The following is a 13645-nucleotide window of genomic DNA, read 5'->3' as shown; positions in this document are numbered from 1 at the left end:
GATTGATGAGAAGGTTTCCCACCAGCAGCGCCTGAGGTTCTTTGGCGTTTGGGGTCCCTGACGGTATTAGAGCCCGAAGCATCTTCATTCTTTTTCTTCTGTTCATTATCGGCGGCCCTTTTCTTGGCCGCCGCAGCAGACTGGGCGAGGTAATCCTTCAGCTTCAAGGGGTTAGTGTCAACCTTGCCTTTTCCCATCGTAGCTACATGGAAAGTATTAGTTAGATAAGGCACATGCACAAAAAGAAAGGCAAATTATGTGCAAGATTATAGACTTACTAAAAAATTGATTTAAAGTGCCGGATTTCGACGCCTCAATCAAGTCATGACCAGAGATTACTGGTAGTGTGCGAAGGTAATCGGCGATGCCTTGCTCAGATTCATCCAAGGCGTCATATGAAACGGATATTTTCCGGCGAGGGTTTTTTGTCCAGTAAAAAGGGAAGAGGAGATTATTGTCAGAATCTCGGAACAAGTTCTTTATCTCGGGCGATTCCATAACTTTGAAATATTTTTTCTGCCATACTTTGTAATGGCTTTTAAGGGCGGTGAACCGGCTCATGTTCTTACGGGCCAAAAGGGGAACCCATTTCACCGAAGTCGGTTTAGTGGTGACTGACTTATAAAAAAGGAAAAACAAGGGGTAGGTCGGAGTGAAACTCAAATGTTCACAGAGAATTTCAAAGCAGCGGATAAAACCCCAGGCGTTGGGTTGGAGTTGGCAAGGCGCCACATTTAGAAAAGAAAGAATGTGACATATAAAAGGCGAGAATGGAAGCTTGATATTCAAGTCTAAGAAGAAATAACCATAAACAAAAAAGAAATCAGGCGATCCATCGGCTGGCTCTTTGCGCAAAAGAACGCAATCATCCTCGCCACATGGAAGAACATTCAACTGAAGGTCTTCATTATTGGAGGTGGCGGGGTTTATTTTCGTGAACCCTTGGGCAGATATTCGAAGCGAATTAATGCTCCCAACGCTGCTCCAGATAGAACGCCAGAGACACTTATCTTCAACTAAATGCGTGTTTGAGCGCCATTCAGGTGAAGACAACTCTCCATTAGAGGAGAGAATTGAGTCTACGGAGCCGGCGGGACCGGAATCCTCGTGAGTGGAAGGCGAGGATTGAATTTCGATAACGGTGGGGGCAGAAACTTCCCCCTCCGTAGAAGGGGAAGTGAGTTCTAAAGAGGAAATGCTAAAATTTTGTGTCGACATACTGGGTAATTTCATAAAAATAAAAAAGAAGATGAACAGGTCCAAACACAAAAGAAAAAAAAGAGAAGAAGACACAGTGTCAAGAAAAGGGAAAGGGGAAGGACTCACCGGAGGAAGAAGCGGAGGATTGAGTAAAGAGAACGTCGGCGATGGGGGAGCACCGCGCAATGACGACGGCCGGAGTGAGCAAGGTTCACCGGAGAACAAAGAAGAGAGGGAAAGCTGCGATGAAAAGTTTTCGGAACGAAGGTTTCCAGAAAAGTGAAAAGCGAAAGGTGAAAAGGGTATTTATAGAAGAAAAAGGAAGAGAGAGAATGAGTGGGAAAGATTGTGAAAGGTCGTGGGATCGTGGGATTTGAAATTTGAAAAGGTATGAAACGAAAAGACATAACTCCTCGAGACGCACAACTGCATTTATGGCAAATGATAACAAAATCCCGGAAAAGAAGGATACGTGCGTCAGTTGAAAAGACGTGATTGACAGGTGTGATAACGGCGATGTATCGACAAAGATAAAAATGGCGACATATAAAGGAACATGAAAAGGGCGAGAATTCATAGGCCAGAATGCGACGACAGGCCCATGACTACAAAGAATGGCGATATACTGTAATAACGTCTCTGCTCAAGGAACCTAAGTCTCATGTCACCTACACAAATGAAAGAACGGCGACACAATTATCAGAAGAACGAGGTAAATGATTAAGGCAGGCGACGAAGCAACGTATAAAGACATTTCGACTCAACTTACTTAAGCCTCATGTCTTGGGGGCATGTGGACTGGGCGGGACATAAGTATCCCTTATTCCCGCCCAAATCGAGCATTTAGATGAACGAAAGCAGCCATGGCGGGGTTTGTGGAACAACGTCGAAGCCCGCCCTTCTTTTGGATGGGTCCACGCGCCAGCTGGAAGATTCCTTTAGTTTTGTCTTATATGTATAGAGGCTTGGGCCCCGGTTGTCAGGCCCAAGTACAGGGAAAGTCCACGTTATGATCATTCCCTCTATAAAAGGAGAGGTCAACCCCTTGTAAAAAGTACCTTTTGAACATTTAATGAGAATATTCCTTTTGTGATATTTTTAGTACTCTGCTAGGGTTTTCTTTCTGTCAGTTTCCGACGTCAGATCCCCCTAGTACAGAACACAATATAACAATGTTACTAACACAAAAGCTCTATTAAACTATCATTGTTTAACACATTCTATTACAACATTATATTAGCCAAAACTCAGTCATCGGTAAGATCTACTATTTCTTCGCTCTTGAGTGAGTTTTGTTCTGCAAGAATTTGTTGATATATAGTCATGCGATCTATGTATGGTAATTCCCAACCAAGAGTTTCTTCAGTACAATGATGATGTCATTCAGGATTAGTAGCTGACATAGAAAATCTATTCTTTAAGTGCACCTACAAGACGATTAAATTCTTTGTTAAAAACACACTAATTAAGATAATGTAATGTGTGTATCACTTAAATAAAAATGATGACTAGTTATACATGCACCCAGTGATTGTTGTTGACATGTAGTATACATATAAGTTTGCGGTCCAGGATATGCGGCACTGAAACAATAAGAGGCAAGAATGTTAAGCAGCCCTTACACGACAATATCACCAACACAACCTGGAATGCTCAACCCATTATCAAGCCTCGTGATAGAACTCAACCAAGAACTGATTCTATTTCTATGAAAGAACCCTAATTCTCAATTTGGGAATCAGAGAAGATACATGACTACATGAGAGAGATGACAAACACCCTCCTTAACCCTAGAAAGAAACTCAATGCTCTCTCTAAACCCTAAATCCCAAATGAATACAAGGATACCCCTAGTCTCTTTAACTCACTTATTTATATACGTACTCTCTAGTTAACTCTCACCCTCAACTAACTATCTATTAACCCTAATTAGCCACTAACCGTGAGTACCTATCACCTCCTAATAACAACAGCAAAACCTAATTTCTTTTCAAGATTACAAGCTCATTCCAAGACCTCATCCCGAGAAGCAAACACCCACAATCATAGAAATATTGGTAATTACAAGGTCACTTGTAATTAAATTAGTTATCAACATAGACATAGACAAAAATCTATCTTATATGTGGTGAATGCCTTTGTATAGTCCATAAAAAGTGGCTCATCTTGCATATCTTCTGCGTTTACTAACTTGTCAGATGTGACTTCTCTTTCGATTTTTCGACCTCATACGACTTAACTGGACTCATGGTAATAGCATCTACATTGGCCAAAACAAACTGTAAACAAACATACAATTTCTGTATTCTGCAACATAACACACTTAAAAGTGTGTTAACTACGCACTTGAAAGTGCGCAAGTAACGCACATGAAAATACGTAGTTAGCGCACAACAAAGTTTGTAGGTAACTCTCTTTTAAGTGCGATAAATGACAGAAATGAAACTATTTAGAACACAACAGCAGTACCTTGGACAGAGAGGGTGTTGACAAACAACATACACAACAGTGCGACAAAGGTGACACAGAGGGCAACGACGACAGCTACAGAAACGGACAACAGTGACAACCACAAAAGAGAAGGAGGAGATGGAGGATGAGTTTGAAGAGAGAAAACTAGGACAAGGGGTGGTGTTGGTGAAAGAAGAAGAAATAGGAGAGAGAATATGAGGATAAGGGGTGGTGAGTGGTTGGGAGAAGTTATTTTTTTATTAAGAGTATTTTAGACATTTTGCTTTTAGAGGGGTGGTGGCAATAACAACTACCTTTATTTAATTGTTGGGCAACATCAAACCATTAGAAGTCAGTGATCAATGACAATCCGTGAGATCTTACTGTTCAGTTTCTTAAATGTCCAAGTAACTCACTACTCACTAGATTCTTGATTGGCAACAAGATTCTTTGAGTACATGCTGCAAGGCACAAGGGATATCATTAGCATAACATTCATTTACTCACCAAGCACATCTACTATCTGGTTTAAGGATCCAAGTGCAATTCGTTAAGCTATTACACAAATCAGCATGGTTATGTATGCCTTTAAAAACATGGTTATGTATATTTGCTGCTGAATTACATGCTACTCCACTCATTCCACGAGATTCTCCAAATCGTCTGCAGCCTGACTCAATGCATGGAGACACATTTTCTTCACCTATATCAAAATAAGTTTTACCCATTAACTCTGACATTTAGGGGAGGGATTGAGTTCATAAATATAAACAATGCAATGAATGCATTGACAAATAATAAAAGACAAGGCAAATTATTCAGATTTCAACATTACTGTTGGATCATACTTCTTTTTCTTCAGAATCAATTCTGAAATGCTAAAGCTACTCACAAAAACTTCCTCTTCCAGAATTGATTCTGACTTTAGAATCACTTATAGGAGGATTTGCAAACATGCCCTGAATGCTCTGATTATTACTTATTAGTGTCTGACACAGCAGAGTATAAGATTCAGTTTAATCCAACAGCCCTTTGCAAATAATTCTGCTCAATTTAAACCATTCAAAAGTACACTTATTTGTTGTTTTCATTCTTTGGTGTGTAATCCTAATTAAGTTATAACCCGTTTTCGTATTAATGACAGGACCATCTGGATAGGGTTATACTAACAGCAACACTTCGACAATTGATCATCATGACAAAAAGAAAATTACAACTCAGACTCTATCTAATAGGTGCAAACACAGGATGTAGTATAAACAGCTTCCAAACGAAGTAGTTTGTTATTTTATAACATGTTCTATATAAAACCTAACCAATCCAGTTATCGTTCTAATGAGTTTTAGTCATGGAATCCAGCAAGCCATGCTTATCACAGTTCAAGTAGCCAAATAGATGGGCTAGGTTCCCCTCCACAGCTAACTAATACACTCAAATTCCACAAAACAAATACAATGGCAGAAACACTATCGCACAACATTACAAGGGAATTAAAACAAATAAGTTCATTTGAGAAAAATGTACAAGACAAGACAAGTCTAGAAAGTAACTATGTCAAGACACAAGATGGCATACCCCAAGTTTATCTTCCTTTGCTCTATGGATTGGTGGAAGAGTGCGAAATTCCTCAGTTAGACGAATACATTCATTGATATTTTCCGGAGAGACAAAATCTAAAGCAACCTTTATGCATGACTGTCAAAAAACACAATTAAAACATTGAAGTGAATAACATGGCATCAAAAAAACAATAACAAGAAAAGGGGCAGACAAGCAGGCAATTTAGCAATGATAAGCATGGCAAAAATTAGTTTATGGCAACATAAAATTGGATCAAGACATAAATAAACATCATATTCAGAATTCACACACCTTTATGTTCCTAACTTGATGGGGGCACCCAGCAGGTATAAAGACTGCCTCACCAAGGTTTTGTATAAAAGTCCAAGGTTCAATTCCTGCAACAGGGCCTCACATGAACAAATGGGAAGATGGCTAAAGTCTTATGGGCCATAAAATAAATAAAGATAAAGTACTAACCAAATTCTTCCTTCAGCTTCCTTTTATGATGACAATTTAGATAGAAAACTTGATCATGAATGGGATGAAAAACCTATTCCATCACATGAAGGATATATAACAAGCAAAATTATCAGCGATAAACTGTGAAGATATCCAAATAAAGCTAACATTTGAATTGAATCCTAAAATTAAGAAAGAATCGTATTTGAAGACAAAATCATTACCAAAAAACATTTTAAATATAGTTTCATTTAAACAAGATACTGAAATATTATAAATCTTTAATATAACAATCAAAAGGAACCTGGAACATAATTTTAGTTTAGAATATTGTAATTCAAAAAGTAAAATATGAAAAATATTCATTTAATGAGAAAGAAAATAATCAAGAATTTCAACTATCCAAAATCAAAATCATATAAAACATTACTTTCAAAACTTATGTCAATTACCTTCTCCACTCGAGAACAATGAAGATGCCTGAATTCCCTACAATGATTTCTAAGGTATTCCTCAAGCTTGGGAATATCTTGTCTCCGAAAGATATCCCAGATGGCACCTCCCTTGGCTACTTCTTGTCCACTATGCAAACTTTCAGAATGCACAGGTTGACTAATACATCCTGCATCCTGCTGCAGAGCCTCATTTGTTAAATTATGCACATTGGAGATGACAGTGTTAGCTTTTGTCACATCCCCAACATTTTCCCCCTTACGATCTTTTTTTACCTGCAGAACCTGAAAAGGTTCACTTGTGTCTTCAGCAGCAAACTGTTGTTTCAACCTCTCTATTTTGGTACGATGTTCAGACGTGAGGGTCACTTCCTCAAATATGCATCAAGATATTTACCTAAAAAAGAAAATTAGAAAACCAATCTTATAGGTGCAGAAGCTGGAACTTAATATTCTTGTCACAGATGATAATCTAAATAAATTATTTTAAACTTTCAGTCTGTACACGATACTTCCACAACAAAACCCACTATAACACTATCTATTATTATTTTTGGCAAAATCCAGCCAATATTTAGCCACTGATGAAGCTGATTCAAGCCACATTCAGCCTCACATTCTAGACATCTACAATGTTTTGGAGTTTCCAAAATTAAAATTTTTGGTTGTTGTTTGAAGCTTCTAAACTATTTTAATTTGATTGGAGCATTTGGGCCTTGTAACTGTGTGCTAACTTTTCCACTGCAGAATTAGGGTGAGTGTAGAAGAGTTTATTTGAGCAAAGGATGTTCACTCTGGTGTTCAGTCAATGACAATTTAAAGGATGTTACCACCACCAATAAGCAAAGGGAGTGAACAGCCTTTTAGTATTCCAAATCTTCCTCTCTATTCAAATTATCAGAACTACAACAATTTAATAAAAAATGATCCCATCTAGTATGACAAATACCTCTCTAGTGGCCCCTCGCCTTATCTGTTTAGATGCAATCTAGGTGTACCCCAGCACTTTCAAGAACACTATTCAACAATTCTACCTACCAGAATGCCCAGGGTGCAAACCTAAAGCTCATTCAGAATGAAAGAATTGGAGTTAGACCACCTATTAATAAGGTGTATCATAGATGGAATAATGAATTAATAAATAATGGCCCTGGGCCTGTTAAGCAGGTGGCAGAGAATTAGTCGTTGGTTTGGGCTTGAACTCATAGGCCAATGTAACAGTAAGATAGTTAGTTGGTATTCCAACAACATATGGTCACACAACACATTCTTCCTATCACATCACATCATATGTCTCAATTCTCTCTATTATCTTCCTATCTTTCTCCATTAGGTGGAGGTGGAGAAGTGTGAGCAATTCATTTTCCGTTAGCATTCATATTACAGGAATGAGGAGTTAGTTAGGAGATTCAATTTGGGAAGTCATTCAAGTTGTGGGAGAGCATTGGCCTCTCGGATTCCAGCTTACAGTACACTCACTTTTTCTCTTTTCAATAAGAGAATACTTTTTCTTCTCTGTTTCTGGTCAAGTTCTATCAGCACACATGGACAAAACGCTTTAATTGCCTGACATGAATGTCAAATAGGACTGCATGGTTTTAGCAGATCCCCGATATAAAAGGGTTATCTCCAAGAATATGAGTGAGCACAACAGGAATACTTATGACAGTTTCAGTTATGCACAAAGCTGAGTAAGAAACTGACAGTGAATTGGAGATTCTAGTTGTATCAGAGAGTGTAAGAAGGTTTTGACTGAGTTTGGTGAAGCGTTGCTGTGGTTCACAATGGTTTTACAATGTATTGTTAGCTGAGTTGTTTGAACGTGGAAGTATAATTTGAGAGGAAATGTCAGGAGTCTCGAACATCCTAGCTGAGTTGTTCGTACTATGTTTTTCATTCTGCCTATAAAAAAAAAGCTATGTTTTTCATTCCTCTCGATTCAGCAATCACAATGATTCCAATTCAGTAGGAGCAATCTTCATTCAATAAAAATCTTTTCATTTTTATAATTTCCTTGATTTTCTGAACTAGTTCACATTACATGATACTCGTCAGGCATGAGCTTATACATTAAAAATACTGATAGCACTAGATCCAGATAAGTGATAACTGTTGACAGAGAATTGCTTTGAGTGTGTGTAGGCATCATCTCAGCTATACCTGAAATGTCCACAGTGCCTAAAATGACCTTACGGCCACCAACCTATATACAAAGCATCAGCTCTTCACTGTAATAAACAAGTTTTGCATTCACTATCAAGTATCAACTACAGCTTTGGGTTCATTTGTGACTAATATTAACCAAGAAATTAATTTCTAACCAGAGTTTAATGCTAGATGCATATCACATACCGCATCTGACATGTCACAATGAAGCTTGGTCACAGAGTCTCCACGTCCAAGCTCTTCAGCAAAGCCATATGCTATATATGTCTTCGGCCCCAAGTCAGGTTTCAAAGATTTCTTCGGCAGCTTTGTGGCCATGTTAAGAAAACCAGAGCGAGGATGTGTATACTCTTTGTAAGGTAAGGCACTAATAAACTCCATACCGTGACGTGGTAACTTCCGCTCAAATAAATTAGACGGGGGCCAATCTTTGAGTTTGAGCACCTCAGGCCATGAGTCGCGATGAGTACGACCCTCTGAGTATCCCTTGAAAAATTTATGGATATTTATTTCAACCTGCATGTTCAAAAAGGCTTATGAAGAGACTATTGAAAAATATCAAATCTACAGTATCCTTTTTGTTGATGAAGGAGTTTACAAAAGAAAGAAATATAAAGATAGGATGCAAACTTATTCTTAAGTCAGCAACAAAAATTAAGAATTCTTCTTCAGCCAAACAAGGAAGAAACACTACAGGGGAAAGGGGGTGTATGTGTGCACAAGAGCTCATAAATTCCCTTTTATATGAGACAACAACCAGAGCCAAACAAGCCTTGAACACAACCATTTTTGCGTCCCATAACAAGAGTAGCTGTAAAATAGAATCAAGTATATAACTAGGAGCATCAATTTAAAATCTCAAATCGAAAAATATACCTCTGTTTAACCATAAAAGAAACTTATTTATAATTAAATAGTTTTATACGGCATATAATACGACTGACCTCACACCAATCTAGGCAGTCAATAGCTTTCACATTCAAATGTTTGGAATGATGGTAAGTCAATTCCCGCATTGCACGCCACATTACCATTGGCTGCCAACTCAAGCCAGATGTTAACTCAAGAGAGTTCCTAACAATAACTGGTTCTCCTCTAATCCAATGGCCCTGGAAATGTTCAAGATCCCCACATTTAGCATCACTAGCAGAAGGACAATACAAATAGTTGTCTTTTGAGTCTTCTCGAGAGGCAGCTTTCCGCAAATTCTTGTTAATGGATCCACTCTCATCATGTGAATTGAAGCACAAGGTACACTGTGCAGAAACTGCAGCAAGGTCTTCTAGTCCATGAACTTTGACTAAACTTTTAACTTTTTCCTTTAATTCTGAAATCCAATTTTGGGAATGTATGCATTTTAGCACAAGATATTCATATCCACAACCATCATTATCCTTTGGTGGACAAGGAATGGCACCATTTTTCATTGCCCTCCATACATGCTTAGGTCCCACAGAGTTCTTAGAGCCCGAACCAAGACAAATTTCTGCTGATTCTTTCTTGAATGAGTGCAGATTTAAAGGTTCTCCTGTATGCACGTGAGCATTAGAAGCATCAATGTACTGCTCGACTAATTCCTCTTGCAAAAAACTGCCACGAATTTCCCGGCAACATGTAATGCAAAGATCATACGAACAATTTGGGCAGCTCCTATGAAAATCAATTATAGAGGTTTTGCAATTGTTGCTGCACATAATAGCGCCAATATCAGTGGGTAGTTAACAATGAGATAAAAAAAACAGCAATCGATGATCCATATTATAATATGACGTTGGAAATAAACTAACCAATATATACGTTCATATGCAGAACAAACAATTTGGTTTACTTCTAAATCTGAAAGCAATAACCCTGCAATTAAATCAACAAATTAACAGAGATTAAGAAATTGTATGTAAGATAACAATCAGCCAGACTTCAGTAGATTAAAGAACTACAAAATATGCTCTTGCATGTACACATTGTATGTCACTCTTCAGTCTTTACAGATCACTTGGCTAGAACACATCAATCGAACGCCCCCCCCCCCCCCCATCCACAGGGAAAAACATTCTTTTAAATGTTTCTTTTTTTTTCTTCTTTTGGCACTAAAGCCGGTACCATATATAATTATAAGTTATAACATACCTCTAATTTTTGCTTCCATCTCCAACTCCAACTGCTGCTCATGATTAAATTGTTCCAGAAAAGGATACAATGATCGCACCAAATGCTTTAAATATTGAATCTTTTCATCTTGATTTAGAGGCAGTCCTACATTTTTAGAATCCTAAAGTACAGAAAATTAATCAAACATTTATTGTTGCTTGCAGAAGAGAAAGCGTAAAATGGAGAAAGAGCATATCTACTTTGAAAGTACTAACCATAGCTGCGACTTTTCTGCATAAACATGTCTTGCAGTTACAATATCCTCGACAATATGGACAAGATTCTGCTATAGCCTCCTCAGACATTTGCGGATACCTATATTAATTGAAAGATTTATATTTCAAGGAGAGGAAAGAGAGAGAGAATGCCATCTCATCAGTCAGAGAAAAATTCCAATGAGAAATATAAATCCAGATTATCCTACTTGAATTTGAGAACATCAACAATCACGTGAACTTGAAGAAACTCATGACACTCTTGCATGACACAACACATCAGGGAAAGCCAAATCATACATTCCAGTTGTTTAAATCGACACCTCAATTGTAAATGAAAGCCTCACTGCCTCCACTGTGTTCAGATTTTTTATTTCATTTTGCTTTAACTATGAATGAAGTGTTGCCAAAGCCGTACTAAGATCCATTTACAGAAGACAGTGTAAAAGCCTAAATCACAGACGTTGTTCTCAGTGTAATAGTTCAAAAAAGAAGGTAACTTGGAAGACACAATCACGAAAAGGCATGCATCCTGATCCTACTATCATATTTCAGTGACCTAAAAGGATAAGCCGAACCATAAATGATAAAAGGCACTCCATATTTTCTTTGAAACTGAATTTGCCACCTAGGAGACTGAAAGGACAAAGGCCCAATTTGTATTAGCTTCTATCTTATGAGAGCTCTCAGTGGACATAAATAGTATTTGGTTCCTAACTTCCTATTTTGTTTATTAAGGATCACTGTTTAGAAGATTCATGGTCATTTCAATCTTAGTTATGACTTACTTCAAGGTCATTTTAACTTCTATACTCATATAAGTGCATGATCAGAAGTCTATACAACACCAATTCATTCAATGTCACTCATTTTTACCCTTTGAATTCATAAGAAATGCTGCAGATAACATGCATGCAACTTAATCACAAGTTTTCAAACAGCTACTGAAGCAAGAAAAACTGAAAGCAATCAAACAGAAAGAAAGGTTTTAGAACATGATGAGTTTGAAGCTATATACCATCTCCGAATACAGGGCACGCAAAAACGCTTGGCATTGCAGTTTTGACAGCGAACAACCCTATTATCAATTCTCAGGCATTGATGACAGGACCGAGGAACACTCGATTTCTCATTTTTGGAGGAAGAGCTTCTCCTTCTGGTGATTGCTTCTTCTTCTTCATCATCACCATCATCACGTTCAATCGATTGAAGCAATCTCTTGATCTTCTCTCTGACACTGACCTTCCTGTCTAGTACCACCGTTGCTTCAGAGTCTTCCTCCTCCTCCTTTGGACATTTTCGTTCAGCTCTGAGCTTCACCTTCTTCTTGTTCCTTTCGGTTCTCTGAGCTTTTTCCTCCTCTTCCTCGCGAAGTCTCTTCGGTTTCTTCCTCCGGCGCTTGGCCGGAACAGCTCGTTCGTTCTCTTCGATTTCTTCAGGTTTCTTTGTATTTTGTTTTCTCATGGAAAGGTAATGCACCTCGCAGAAGGTCTTGTCGTGAATCCTCCAGTGATGGCACCGCCATGATTTACCGTCGTTGCGGTGGCACCGGAGTTCTTCCGGCGGTTCTATAAAGGGTACCTTCTTCTCCGACATTGCCATTGCCATTGCTCCACACTGATTTTCTCACTCTCTCTCTAGAGTGTGTTTGTGCTTCTGAACTACAGAACTGAAAGGACATGAAGTTAGTGTGTTTGCAGACATGTCTTACATGTACAGTAATAATTAGACAAAACGTCATTGTCATTGCCATGCAGTTAATTTAAACCTTGGACTTTGACCGATTAGTTTGTGTAATGTGATTTTTAAGATTGTGACTAATACCATCGCTAACAAGCTTAAGCTCATCTAGCCTGACATTATTGGTGAAGCTTTGTTCCAGGGTGGCTCATTACTGATAGTGCTCTGATTGCTTTGAAGTTTGTTGACTATATAAAAAAAGAAAAAGATTTCAAGGATAAAAGGTGTGATGGCAATGAAGTTGGATATGTCGAAGGCATATAAGAGTGTGGGGTGGCCTTTTCTGGAGAATAATCTTCATCTGATGGGTTTTTTTCTTGCTTTGACTTCTTTGATTATATATGAGTTTTGTATCCTATGTTAAATTTAATCTGAAAAATAGTAGCAACTCACTTTAACACTTTTTTTCCAACATTTTGTCACTGATTGGTTGAAATTCATGTGAGTCCACTAAAGTCTATGAGTCTCACATCTAATATAAAGAAACTCACATGAATTTCAACCAATAATCAATGATAAAGTGTTGAAAAGAAAGTGTTAAAGAGAGTGTTGTTAGTACTCATTTTTGTTATGCTAAATTGTCAGCAATGTGCTAAATTCACCCTCATAGGGACTGCGACAAGGGGCCTTACTCACAAGCATATCCTGCGTGATTATTGCACTTTTGGACAAATGATCAACCTTGATAAGTCTCAACTGCCTTGTAGTTGAAATGTGCCAAGAACCAAAATTTATGAGCATACACAGCTGATGGATTTTAAGGCAATGGAGAGTTATGACAAGTACTTGGCCAAGGCAAGCACACTTAACCTAGGAGTTTTTATGAGTTGAGCTCCCGAAAAGAAGATGCATCTTATTATTATTAGTAGTACCAATCAAATCTTTTATGGCCTTCTCAATTGTATAGTCTCATCCCTATACAACCTCGGATTACCTCTTGTTCGGGAGCGAGATTAGTTCAGTCAGGTATCCCTCCACTTAGAAGTCTGCTAGGAGTCGCTCCTTGTCCGTGACTCATTACACCAACGATCACTCTCCACCTTCTTCATCCCCGGGTGTCACATCGACTAATTTGTTGTTTCTCATGGTATTTGTGCTCGGACTGAATCTAAGATCAGTAAGTTCGTTTGGAGTGGCAGTGTTGATAATAAAAATATTCATTGGCTTTGATGGGAGAAGTTGGCATCCCCTAAATCAAAAGGTGGAATTGGCTTTTGAGTTTTCAATATTTTTAAGCGAGCTCTCTTGGCA

At 38.2% G+C, this 13645-nt stretch overlaps 1 pseudogene; it reads right to left on the bottom strand.

Moving 5' to 3' along the window:
- Positions 1–4129: 4129 nt before the first annotated feature.
- Positions 4130–12262, bottom strand: LOC130724841 (lysine-specific demethylase JMJ26-like; annotated as a pseudogene).
- Positions 12263–13645: the final 1383 nt, after the last annotated feature.

This window comes from Lotus japonicus, chromosome 6 (genome assembly GCF_012489685.1).
Source record: "Lotus japonicus ecotype B-129 chromosome 6, LjGifu_v1.2".
NCBI lineage: Eukaryota > Viridiplantae > Streptophyta > Magnoliopsida > Fabales > Fabaceae > Lotus > Lotus japonicus.
The sequence above is the reverse complement of the archived record's forward strand: the minus strand, read 5'-3'. Positions and strand labels throughout refer to the sequence as shown.